Source organism: Trichechus manatus, unplaced genomic scaffold, assembly GCF_000243295.1.
Source record: "Trichechus manatus latirostris isolate Lorelei unplaced genomic scaffold, TriManLat1.0 scaffold00467, whole genome shotgun sequence".
NCBI lineage: Eukaryota > Metazoa > Chordata > Mammalia > Sirenia > Trichechidae > Trichechus > Trichechus manatus.
Genome location: NW_004444403.1, coordinates 136,804 through 150,051, shown reverse-complemented (window position 1 = coordinate 150,051; position 13,248 = coordinate 136,804). Strand labels below are relative to the sequence as shown.

Below are 13,248 nucleotides of genomic sequence, written 5' to 3'. Positions count from 1 at the left end.
CCAGCCCCGCCCCATTCAAACAACTTCCGGGCCAGGCCTGGTCACGTCCACGCCCCACCCCCTGCATTGCACCGCCCACATCCTGCTAAGCAACGCTTTCCTGCTATCCCGGAAGTTCACTGCTCTGAGCCAAGGTCCCCGCGGTGAGTTTCCATCTTTCTGGTTCAGACCTGTGCTTGGCGTCCTTTCCAGCTCTCCTCCTCACTCGGTCCTTGACACCCGGACGGGGGTCGTTGCGGACGGTAAAGTCCCTGCACCGCCCACCCCACGCCGGTCCTGCCCTGCCACGCACGCCTCCTCGGCGGGCCGAGCCCTGTCATGTGGTGAATTGACCCTTATTAACGACCCTTTATGAAAAATGCTGCTTTCAAAAGTCAGCCGTTCACACACAAAAACATCTTTATTTAGACACTGACAAAGTAAATAGACATGCTGTTTGGAAAACATATCAAATAGTTTTCAGATGTGGAAAACAGTGAAATTTTCCTCCCTGCCCAGCTACCTCGTGGTAAACTGCACTTGGCTTGACCTCGCTTGACCAGATGTTTTATGTGCATTATGTGTGCGCTTTGTCCATTTATAATGGTGTCATTTTAAACATTACCAATAGGGACCGCACACCCACTCCTGTGCAGCTGTGGCGTCCGCCGAGGAGGGAGGAGCCCCAACTTCCAGCTGCAGACGTGGCCTGTCCTGGCGGCTCCTACAGGGAAGGCGTGGGTGGAACTTGTTTCTTGGAGGACCGAGGACCACACAGGTGCGTGGTGTTGGGGAGGAACACCGTGACAAGTGATGAGTCCTGGGCTGGCTGGAGTCACTGGGCTCTGAGGCAGCTAGTCAGAGTCAGGGTGGCCTGAGGCCCACTGTCTCCAGACTGGTGACTTCACCCTGAGCGTGCACCTCTCACCTGTAAAGAGGATGTTGAGGTGTGGATCCCTGTCCAGCTCAGGCCCCCGCACTCCCCCTCAGCACTTCCTGACCAGCACCTGCTGCCTCCACAGCGGGAGAGGCAGCACCTCAGAGAACAAACACCTTCTCTGATGACCCCAGAAGCTAGGGGTCTGCAGGCCCAACTGAGAAAGGTTACTGCCCAGATGTCACCTTTGAACCCAGAACTGTACCGTCTTGGGGGAGTCACCCCATAGTGCATGGGCTTCGGGGGAGATGCCAGGGCCTTGATCCCCACTTGAGATGGGCGTGTCCCTAGACACCATTACCCTACTTTAGGTGCTAAGCACTTGTTGGTGCTGTGCAGGGTGGGGATATGGGGGTCAGAAGATCTTTGATGTGCTTTTCCTTTTTGAATAATGGCCAGCTCCCATCTCCCTCAGGGGGACACATGCTTCACATGCATCCAATATATATGTGGACATTCTGGGAAAACTCGCTTGCTGGCTCTGAATCCTGCATCCGGCTTGTCATCATCTGACCCCCAGTATTGCCTGCCGATCTTGGGATTCATTGGCCTCCACATCCTGTGAGCCAGCAGCCTGCCATCTGACCTGCCAATCTTGGGTTCATCAGCTCCTGTAACTACGTAAATTAGGAGAAGCCTCCAGTCTGACACCTGACCCACAGACTTGGGACTTGCCAGCCTCTACAGTTGCATGAGCCATTTTTTTAGGTAAATCTCTCTCTCTGTTTCTCCCTCCGTGTGTGTGTGTGTGTGTGTGTGTGTGTGTGTGTACTTCACTGGTTTTGCTTTTCTAGAGAACCCAGCCTGAGACATAGGGTTAGCCTTTGCATAGCTTTGTAGAAGCTGTGAGACGTTCTTCCAAAGTAGCTGCATCATTTTGCATTCCTACCAGCAATGAACGAGAGTTCCTGTTGTTCCATGTCCTCACGAGCATTAGAGGTTATCAGTGTTTTAGATTTTAGCCATTCTGATAGATCTGTAGTGGAAAATGTGGTGGAAAACTCAGTAGGACATCCTCATCTAGATATTTAGGAAGCACATATGACCTTCCCAGATATCTGATTTCAGTCATGAAACCACCACATGGAGTAGATTGTCATCTCAACGAGGGTTGATTCCAATAGACTTCAGAAGGAAGTCTTCCAGATAAAACCACTTCAAAGACTAGCTCATCCATTTGGGGATGAGGCAGCTGAAGAGGAATTATAACAAAACTGAGAATAAGACTCTATTTATAAGTCAGGAATTCCCCAAGCAAAACAAGTAGAGAGGCCAATCTTGCCTCATTAACCACAGGCAGAAATTAGCATTTACAACATATAAGAAAATTATATCAATGACAAAATGGAGGGCAACCACACAATACTGGGAATCATGGCCTAACCAAGTTGACACGTATTTTTTGGGGACACAATTCAATCCATGACAAACATCAACAGAAAATGATCATGAAAATTCAGCCAGAAGAGGCACCATTGAGAGACAACTGCTTTTATTTTGGTGAATTGTACTGTTGGTTTGCATGTACCACAGGTTTCTTTAAAAGATGTTTTATCATTTCATTAATAAGTTTTGTGTATTTTTCCACATAGCATTAAATATTTTTACACTGTCATGTTAATGAAAAAACGCATTAGTGGAATGGTTAAGGGCACAGCTGCTAACTGAAAGCCTGGTGGTTTAACCTACCCAGCTGCACTGTGGGAGAAAGACCTGGCAGTGTATTTCCATAAAGATAACAGCCTAGAAAACCCTAGGGGAAGTTCTACTCTGTCACATGGGGTTGTAAGGAGTCAGTATCTACTTGACTGCACCTAACAACAACAACAACATCATGTTAAAACCAAGAAAACCAAACCGGTTACTGTTGGGTAAATTCTGACTTACCGTTTATTGGTCCAGTCGTGAGGATTTTTGTTTTCTTTATGTTGAGGTGTAATCCATACAGAAGGCTGTGGTCTTTGATCTTCATCAGAAAGTCCTTCAAGTCCTCTTCACTTTCAGCAAGCAAGGTTGTGTCATCTGTATCTCACAGATTGTTAATGAGTCTTCTTGTAATCCTGATGCCCCGTTCTTCATATCGTTCATCTTCTCGGATTATTTGCTCAGCATACAGATTGAATAAGTGTGGTGAAAGGATACAACCATGATACACAATTTTCCTGACTCTAAACCACGCAGTATCCCCTCGTTCTGTTCGAATGACTGCCTCTTGGACTAAGTACAGGTTCCTCAAGAGCACAATTAAATGTTCTGGAATTCCCATTGTTTTAGGCATGAAATCTTAACCATCACATCCATTCTTCTCACTGTTAACTTGAGATGCATTTACAACCCAAGTTTGGTTCTCATTGATGGTAGACAATGCCTCAAGCTAATTAGCTGATTGTTGAACATTAGCTGAAATTGATCTCTCCATGAAACAGTGCTGGCAGATTATTGTTTCTTTAATTAGTAGACTACTTTTCAGAATAGTTTTAGATTAACATCAGAATTGAGCAGATAGAGGAGAAAATTCCCATGTTCTTCCTCACACTCACACACACAGTTTACCCTAGAATTAGCATCTTACTTTAGGGTGATTCATTTGTTATAATTAATGAAACAATATTAACACATTATCATTAACTAGAGTCTATATTTACATTTTGCTTCACACTTTGTATTATAGAGTTGTATGGGTTTTGATAAAGGTGTGATGTTGTGTGCGCACCATTGCATTCTCACTCAGAATAATTTCACTACCCTACAAATCAGTTTGGAATTTTATTATTGATTCAATTTCTTCATAGATATAGGCCTATTCAGATTATCTTTTTTCTTTGTATAAGTTTTAGTAGTTTGAATTTTTCAAGGAATTGGTCCTTTTCACCTAACTTATAAAATTTATGGGCATAGAGTTGTTCATGATATTCATTTATTATCTACTTATTGTTCATAGCATCGTTAGTGGTGATCCTTCTTTCATTTCTGATATTAGTAATTTGTGTCCTCTCTCTCTCTCCCTTTTTTTACCCTTATCCTAGCTAGAAAATTATCAATTACATTGATCTTTTCAAAGGCTCATTTTTTGGTTTCATTGATTTCTGTATTTCCTGTTTTCAAATTCATTGATTTCGGCTCCAATTTTTTTTTATGTTCTGCTGCCTTTAAATCACATTACTCTTCTTTCTCTAGTGTCCTAAATTAGAAACTTAGATTTTTTATTTTAAATCTTGTGGGGATATATGCCATTTAAACATGGCTGCACTATTGACAACTGCAGCCCCCACAGGCCTCTATGCTGCACAACATGTTGAGACTTGTCCCCAGCAAGTTGAGACTTGTCACGACTTGTTTTCCCAAACCTATTGTCTCTTTACTGATTGGCTTGTTTACCTGAATTCCTTCTCCCTTGCCCACACCCAAAGCCCATTGTTCTGTTATTTGCTTCACTGCTTGCTGTATTGACTATAAATAAACTCCTGGGACTGAAGCCGGGGTAGACTCCTCAGAGTGACCCTCCTGGCCCCACTTCTCTGTAAGAGTTGTGTTTGGTTACTGTCTCCACCGTCCCGACAATGTTGCCGCTGCGGCAGATGGTGCCCCGTGTAACGGGCCACGACAGAATCTTTCTTTTCTAATATATATATTCAATCCTACAAATTTCCCTCTAAGCACTGCTTTTGCTGTATCCCACAGATTTTGCAAAGTTGTATTTTTATTTTATTCAGTTCAAAATGTTTTCTCTTAAATTTCTGTTGAGACTTCTTCTTTGAACTATGTGTTATTTAGAATGTGTTGTTTAATCTCCAGGTATTTTTGGGATTTTCCAGGAATCTTTCTCTTGTTGATTTCTATATTAATTCCTTAATCATCTGAGAGCATACTTTATATGGTCTCTATTCTTTTAAATTTGTTGAGGTGTGTTTTATGGACCACCATGTGGTCTATCTTGGTGAATGTTCTGCATGAGCTTCGGAAGAATGTGTATTCTGATGTTTTGGGATGAATTATTCTATAAATGTCAGTTAGATCCTGTTGACTGATAGTGCTGTTCAGTTCAGCTATATCTTTATTAACGTTCGGCCTGCTGGATCTGTCAGTTAATGATAGTGGGGTGTTGAAATCTGCAACTATAATAGTGGATTTATCTTCCATCCCTTTTAATATTGATGTCATTTATTGCACTTTCCCATATGGTATATTCACTCAACAAACTGTTGCTATTACTTTGAACAAATTGGTACCTGCTAGATAAGTTAAGAATAAGAAAAACTAAAGCTTATATTTTACCTTTTTTTATTCCTTCTTTAATCTTTTCCCTTTTGCCATGTAAGTCCACATATCTGATCTATGACATTTTTCCTCTCTCTGAATAATTTTTTTTAACATTTCTTGCAAGGCAGATCTGCTGCTGACAGATTCGCTCAGTTTTTGTCTGAGAAAGTATTTCTCTTTCACTGTAAATTTTAAATAATAATTTTTCTGGATATAGAATTCTAGGGAAGTGATTTTTTTTTCCTTGAAAACATTAAAATTTTCCCTCCATTCTTCTCTGACTTACATGGTTTCTGAAGATAAGTGATCTAATTTTATCCCTGTGTTCTCCCTCCCCCAACTTCTTTCAAGATTTTCTCTTTGCCATTGCTGTTATGCAGGCTGAGTGTGATATGATTATATGTATATATATTTTTTGATTTATCCTGATTACTGTTCTTGGAGCTTCTGGTTCTCTGGTTTAGTGTGTGTCATATTTTTTGGAAAATTCTTAGCCATTATTACTTCAAATATTTATTATGCTCTTTTCTATGTTTCTTCTTTTCCTGGTATTCTATTTGGCATGTGCTACACCTTTTATAATTGTCCCACAGTTCTTGCATATTCTGTTATTTATTTAGTTTTTCTGTTTCCATTTCTGTATCAGAGGGCTCTATTAACATATCTTCTAACTCTTGATTTTTTTCCATGGCCTATGTATAGTCTACCGATGAGCCTGTCAAAGGCATTCTTCATTTATGTTACATAGTTTATTTATTACTAGCTTTTCCCTTTGATTCTTAGAGTTTGCATTTCTTTACTTACATTATCCATCTATTATTTCATGTGTTCTAAGTTTTTGTTTAAATCTCTTGAGATATTAATCGTAGTTATTTTAAAGTTCCTATATGACAGTTTCAAAATCTGAGTCATCTATCAGTCTTGTTCTGATTCATGCTTTGTCTGTCTAGACTGTGTTTTTCCTTGCCTTTCCGCATATCTTGTGATTTTTTGATGAAAGCCTGACACCGGTCATAGAAACTAAGGTAGGTAACCTTTCAATGTGACTTTTATGTTAATCTGGCTAGGAGTTGGGCTGTGTTTAATAATTGCTGTAGCTTTCAGTTCTGGAGGGTTTAGTTTCCCTTAGTGGAAATCAGGCTTTGCAGTGACAACACAGTGAGTTAGCCCCATGTTCCTGAAGGAGCATATTATTGGCTTGTTTGAATAATTTCATGTGCTGGCAAGGTGGCAGAATCCATTAGGTTGAGGACCAGGTGGAGTGCAGCTGGTCTGTCTGATAGGAGAATAGACAGGTGGGGACAATTTTCTGCTGGATAAGGAGCATATCTAGTGACAGATGGGAACTCATAGCTAGGCTTTTGGAGGCACTGTGAGCCTCAAAGATGTCATGGAACCACATGGAATTTCAGGCCTTACTGTATATTTGACCCCTTAATGCCTTGACATCAAACATCTGTTTTAGTGATGACTGATACTTTTAGGAAGTATGAAAAGTACCTTCCTAGAAAATGAAATATTCAACTTGACCAGGAGTGAGGAAGCTGCATAGTGAGGTGGTCATCAAAAACATGAACCTTAGAGGTTCCCCGTTTTATGGCCAACAAAGACTTGAGGGAACCGTGTGGCATTTCTGTAAGGAGTGTGTATCCATAGAAGGCAAAAATTTTGAGTAATCAATGTATATGGCAATACTAACACACAGTGAGATGTCCATTTGTCATTTTGAAACTTAAGTAGGAGTCATTTGAGATGTCTGCTAGGCCTTCAATTAAATCAGCTGCTCAGGGCCTGTCTGGGAATGAAAGTCCCAATGAATGTCTTTTCCAGTAGCACTGTGAATTCTGAGAAATAAAATGTGTATCTTGTTCACTATCAGTAATGTATCAAACTCTGAAGGGGAAGATATTCCCAATGTTCTTTACCCCAAAGGGTCAACCTTGGACAAGGAGTCGTTGTTGCTGCCGTTGGCTGGATTAGACAGCCAGACCATAGGCAGTGGCTCACGAATCTGTTAAAAGTGTACAGATGGGGCAATTTCCTGGGGAGGGCATCCAGTGATAACTTCCTGAAGTGTGGCCATTGTGCTAACTCTTGGGTCCTGTCCTTTTTCAGAGGGCATCCTGGTTATGGGATGAAAAGTAGTAACATTCTACTGAGCTCTATCACTTGTGATGATAGCATTACAGTACATAAAATCTATCAGCTCCCTTTTCTCTTCACTTAAGGGGCTTCCCAGGTAGGTAAGGAGGCCTAGGTAGCCATGCTAAGCTTGTGAGATGCTGCTTCCATGATCCAAGGTATAAGGGGCCACTAGGTACACAGGCTCAGGGTCTGTCAGAGCCGCTATATCCAGGAGAACCTAGTATGTGTCCAGCAATTGCTGCTCTAATACAACAGGGACAAGATGAACAGTTTCTTACATCAGAAGCCCATCAGCAATGTATGGCCATCATTAGTAGTCCAGAGACTTCAGGAAGCAATATATGAGGTTCCTAAGCTTCTAGAACGAAGGAGTCTCTTAGAGCATGGGTGCTTGTTAATTTCAATTTGGGTAGATTCTAGAGACCTTTGTTGTAGGGTGCCAAATTAAAAGTGGGCCAATCTATAAGGAACAGCCTCAGTGATATTAAACAAATTTGTAAGTAAGGAACATGTTATCTCCAGAACCCAAAAGGACTAAAAGATGTTGTGCTTATATGTCCTTAATGAGTATGTCAAATGAATCTTGTCGGACGAGGGTGCCATCAATGTAATGTCATACCTGAGCTCCTGAAGAAAAGTGGGTGCAGATAAGATCTTGCCTGCAAAGATTGTGTGTGATGGCAAGGCTTTTGAGGTGTCCCATAGGTAGTCTTCTAAAGGTGTACTGTGTCCCTTCAAAGGCAAAGTCAAACTGCAGCTAAGAGGCTGTTGAAATAGCCACTAAATAGAACTTAGAAAAATCTTTAATAGCAAAATACTTACTATTGCTGAGTGAATTGAGTTAATGATTTCAATAATAATTGAGTCTTGGAATGAGGTCCTTAGTAAATGGGACCACAGCATCAAGTTTGCGGTAAACCACAATTAAGCACTGTTCATTCTTTCCAGATTTAAGAGCAGGCAAAACTGAGCTGTCAATTGGAGACGTAATATGCCTAATCAACCTTTACCAAGTAGTTCTTGTATAATAAATTTCAAACTCTGAATCATTTTTTTACACTTAAATTGGGTCGTATTAACTATTTCAGCTGGATACCGTGCCATCCCATTTTGTTAAGCTAATCTGTAAGTGCCACAGACTTCTTTTATTCCTCATGGTGTCAGAGTGTCCATGCCCACTATGGGATATTTTAAGGCAGTCAGTGCTATGACTATGGGCAATGTAGGCAAGGACATAGTTTTTGTGGTTAAGGTGAGGCATACTTATTAGTCTCCTGTTTTGTATTTAGTTATTCCCCTAATCTTATGGGGTATACCATGTCTAATTTAGTGGGAATCCTAGGTATGATGTAATCTAAAACTCAGTGTTAAGTTCATGAAGGTTTGCCAGTTGTGCGTTCCCACCAGATGTTAAAATTATTCAGAACCTATATTGTAGAGGCACAAATGGCAATGAGAATCCTTTTATCTTTTCGCTGTATAAAATATTTTAGTAAACACTATTGCCGGTTGGGTTGAATTGTGGATCCTTGCTTCAAATTTTTTATTCATTTGTCTCCCCTCCCCCTTTATTGAGGATTCATTCTTTTATTACTCTTTTTTTGTGTCTTTATTTTTCAACTGATATAATTAAGGTGGGTGAAGGTCCTCTCTACCCTGTTCATATTTATAAATTTCTTCCTCATGCAAGCTTCAAACAAATATAATCAGGTTTAGGGCCTTCTCCTTGGCAATCAATGTATATTTTAAGAACCCTGGGGTTAAGTCATGTTTGAACTGATGCCTTTGTTTTGCCATATGAATATCATGGGTGTTTTTGCCATAATTATGATGATTAGATTGTTTGTTGTGATACAGTTATAAACTCCATTAATGTCAAAAACACTTAGACTAGTGAATAGAGACATAAGTTTATTAGTGTTTACTAGGGGTGGGAGGGAGAGAGGGGAAAAGGGGACTCATTGATTTGGGAACACTGAGCTTCCCTTAAAGGTGATTGGAAATTTGGAAATGAATAATGGTTATGGTTGCACAACATGATGAATACAATTAACATCACTCAATTGTACATGTGGAGAATGTTGAAAAGGCACCGGTTTTGTTACACATGTATTTATCACCATCAAAATACTCTACAAAATACACTACATAGAAATCCCAGATGCTTCTAGTCAGAACAAAGAGTCTGACAGTTGAGAGACACCATGAAGAACATTCTGGTCAAATTTTGTAAATGCTGGGATCATTCTTTAGCATCTGTTCCAAGAAAGATAAGAATTTGGGAGGTATTTTCATGTTACTTGATAGCATTATCACGACAAGCCCTAGAAATGCTCAAATTCTGACAGATACGCAGTCCAATAACAGTGTCAAATAAGAATTTAAAGCACCACTTAGTTATTAAACTTGTGTCCAGCACCTTTCTCTGAATTATCTTGTACAACTGGGTTACAGAACAACAATACTCAGCCAGTGCCTCCCCTCTGTAATAAACTACCCCACTGTTGGATGGCTGTTGATAGCATGGACATCTACCTCACTCAATAAATAAATACACATGGCATAAAAACTAAAACAGGAAGGAAAAATATCATGATTATTAGTGGTTACTTAGCAAAGGTAGAATTTTGGTGTTTTCAAATCTTCCATAATTGAATATTTTTATAATGAAATTAAGGAGCCCCAGTGGCACAATGGTTAAGTGCTCGGCAGTTCAAACCCATCCAGGGGCTCTGTGGCAGAAAGACCTGGTGATCTGCTTCCATAGAGATTACAGCCAACACATAACATAGTTCATAAAGAAAACGTTCTGCATTCTACTTTGGTGAGTAGTGTCTGGAGTCTTAAAAGCTTGCGAGCAGCCATCTAAGATACAGCTATTGGTCCCATCACCTTCGGAGCAAAGGAGAATGAAGAAAACCCAGCACATAAGGAAAATATTAGTCCAAGGGACTAATGGACCACATGAAACACAGTCTACACCAGCCCGAGCCCAGAAGAACTAGATGGTACCTGGCTACCACCACCCTCCGCTCTGACAGGCATCACAATAGAGGGTCCCAGACAAAGCGATAGAAAAATGTAGGAAAAAATTCAAATTCACAAAAACAGACCAGACTTACTGGTCTGACAGAGACTGGAGGAACCCTCAAGACTATAACCCCTGGACACCCTGCTAACTCAGAACTGAAGCCACTCCTGAAGTTCACCATTTAGCCAAAGATTAGATAGGCCTATAAAACAAATAATAACAAGTGTGAGGAATGTGCTTCTTACTTCAGTCAAGTATACGACACCAAATGGGCTACACCTGCCCTAAAGCAGAGCTGAGAAGGCAGGAAGGGGCAGGAAAATTGGATGAATAGACACGGAGAACTCAGGGTGGAAAGGGGGAGACTGTTGACACATTGTGGGGATTGGCAACCAATGTCACAGAACAACTTGTGTATAAATTTTTTAATGCAAAACTCATTTGGACTGTAAAATTTCACCTAAATCAATAAAATTTACACAAAAAAGATTACAGCCAAGAAAACCCTATGGGGCAGTTCTGCTCTGTCACATGGTGCCACTATGAGTTGGAATTGACTCAAGGGCACCAAACAGTAACAACAACAACATAATCAAGTATTAGTAAATAAACATAATATTTTGCCTAGAACTAAATTCAGTTCCTTAGTAACGTTGCATATAATCAAGTGAAAAATCCTATTGAAGAGATGATAAATTTAGCGGCAGCATATGTGGATCCATTGAGGCTGAAATGGTTTGGGAAAATGTCAAGATACTAACAATTTAGCTGTGCTTCAAAATAGGCAGGAGGAGATGTGGGACCGTCATTGAATCATAACGTGTTTTAGCAGCAATTACAGATTGAATATTTCAGGTTTCTTTAGTTTGCCTTTGGCTACAAAGCCAAGAATGCTTTCTCATTTCTCTCCTGCTGTTCTTAGTTGCCTCTCTTCCATGAAGGATTGCCCAGTTGTAGCTCAATTCATCCTTTTTAACTATCACATCCATACACTCTAGACCCTTGTCCAAGTCAAGCAGAAATCCCTGAGTCATTCATTAGCAATACCACTAATGTATTGACATTTACTTTGTGTCTTCCTAGATCCTCCTGCTGGGCAATTGGAGAATCCTCAAAGTGGTGAAGTAGATGTGGAGGCCGAGGTAATGTCACCTATCTTTATCTGAGACAGAAATGGTACGTTCTTGAATTCCTTCTTTTTCAATTGCATTCAGAAATGAAACATGATGATGTACATTGTAGATATTAGATATTGTTTTCCTGGGGTGGGGGGAGTTTGGAGGGTAGACTCTGACCATCTGATACCTGATTCAAGTGAGCATTTTAAATGGCAGCATGAGGTCATGAACTGTATGAAGGGTTCATTTCTCAGCATCCATTTCTCTTTGGATTAAGAATTTTGTGATTACCAAACAAAATGACCTTGAGGGGTACAACCTCCAGATGAAGCCTGTGCCTTTTCCACAGGTGACCTCTACACTTGCTTTTGGAGGCTTTGACTTGACCACTGTTTCCTGTTTGGTCTTCTAATGCCATCAAGAGATCAAAGACCTGGGCAAACCACACACAACATTAACTGATCCCTCATACTCATAGCTTTTTATTTTATACAGTTGCAGGTTGCCTTAACATAAAAAAAATGCTGTATATTCTGTGATGAGTCAATTGCTAAGGAAAAAAATCTAGATGTTAAAAAAGGTGGGACTTCCTTGCTGGCTTTAATCTGGAGAGCCACTGTGAGTCGAGCTTCCTGGTGAATGAGGATTGAGGGTGTGGTGAAAGAAACTTATTATTCAATTAAATTACGGTCATGTGTCTGCTGTCCCTGAAAGCAGCTGTGGTCCCTTAGATGTTGTGAATTTGTGTGCATGGAGGATGGAGGGTGTCTATGTGTCAGTCTACGTGGTGTGATTGTCAGTGTGTGTCCATATGTGGAGTGTTTCCCCAGGAGATATGTCCTGTTTGCACAGTACAATATCCAGTGTCAACCTTGTCAAAAAAACCCAATCAGCACCGAACACTTCATATATAGTAACTCATTCAGTCCTTAACACAGTCATACCTGGGAGTTTGATTACTATCCCCACTACTCAGACGGAGAAACAGAGGTACAGAAAGCAATGGTACAAGTTCTCAGGCTCCTTAGTGGAAGAGCTAAAATGTGAAGCCAGGCATATAGCTCTAATTTTGATGTTCAGAACTACTGAATTGTACTCGTCATTTATGCATGAGATCATGATCATCGAGCAAGGGAGTTCCAGCATCTTCATATGTGCCTAGAAGTATCCGAGGCTACAGTGATCCTAAACAATGTCCATCATTATTAGAAGCCTCTTTGTTCTCATGTGGCCCTAGAAGCACAGTGGTTCGGTGTTTGGCTGCTAACCAAAAGGTCAGCAATTGGAATCCACCAGCCGCTCCTTGGAAACCCTTTGGGGTGGTTCTACTCTGTCCTATACGGTCGCTGTGAGTTGGAATCTACTTGACGGCAACGGGGTTGGTTTGGTTTTGTTCGCCTAGAACAATGTAGGTATTGGTTCACATTACTGCAGACTTTGGCATAGTCATTAATGTGCAAAGTACTTAGAAATCCCACATGATTCCAGTCAGCTAACAATTCTGAGTTTTGAGGCACCAGCAGGATCACAATGAGTTGGAACCAACTCAATGGCAGTGGGTTTGGTTTTTTCTTGTTTTTGGTAGGACCGTTTAGGTCTTCTGTCAGTGCTGTGGTCATCCCTCAGCAATCTTTCTTTTTCTGACACAGATGTGTTGCTTTTTAAGGTTTTTTCTTTTATACTAAAATTCAGAATTATAGTGTGTATTTGAGTTCCATTTGCAGATTGACTATTTCAGTTTGCTTTAAGCTGCCTTTAGTTACAAAGCCAAGGTCTTT

At 40.7% G+C, this 13,248-nt stretch overlaps 2 long non-coding RNA genes across 2 annotated transcripts in view; both read left to right on the top strand.

Moving 5' to 3' along the window:
- Nucleotides 1-105: 105 nt before the first annotated feature.
- LOC111819391 (uncharacterized) lies at nt 106-1,434 on the top strand. The gene is made up of 3 exons (XR_002823045.1): nt 106-143; nt 611-757; nt 1,332-1,434. It is a non-coding gene; the product is annotated as an uncharacterized LOC111819391 (long non-coding RNA).
- Nucleotides 1,435-1,562: 128 nt separating this feature from the next.
- The window catches only part of LOC111819389 (uncharacterized), a 13,064-nt gene continuing 1,378 nt past the window's right edge, over nt 1,563-13,248 (top strand). The window contains exons 1-2 of the long non-coding RNA XR_002823044.1: nt 1,563-1,624; nt 11,436-11,528. This is a non-coding gene — a long non-coding RNA (uncharacterized LOC111819389). The remainder of the gene's footprint in view (nt 1,625-11,435; nt 11,529-13,248) is intronic.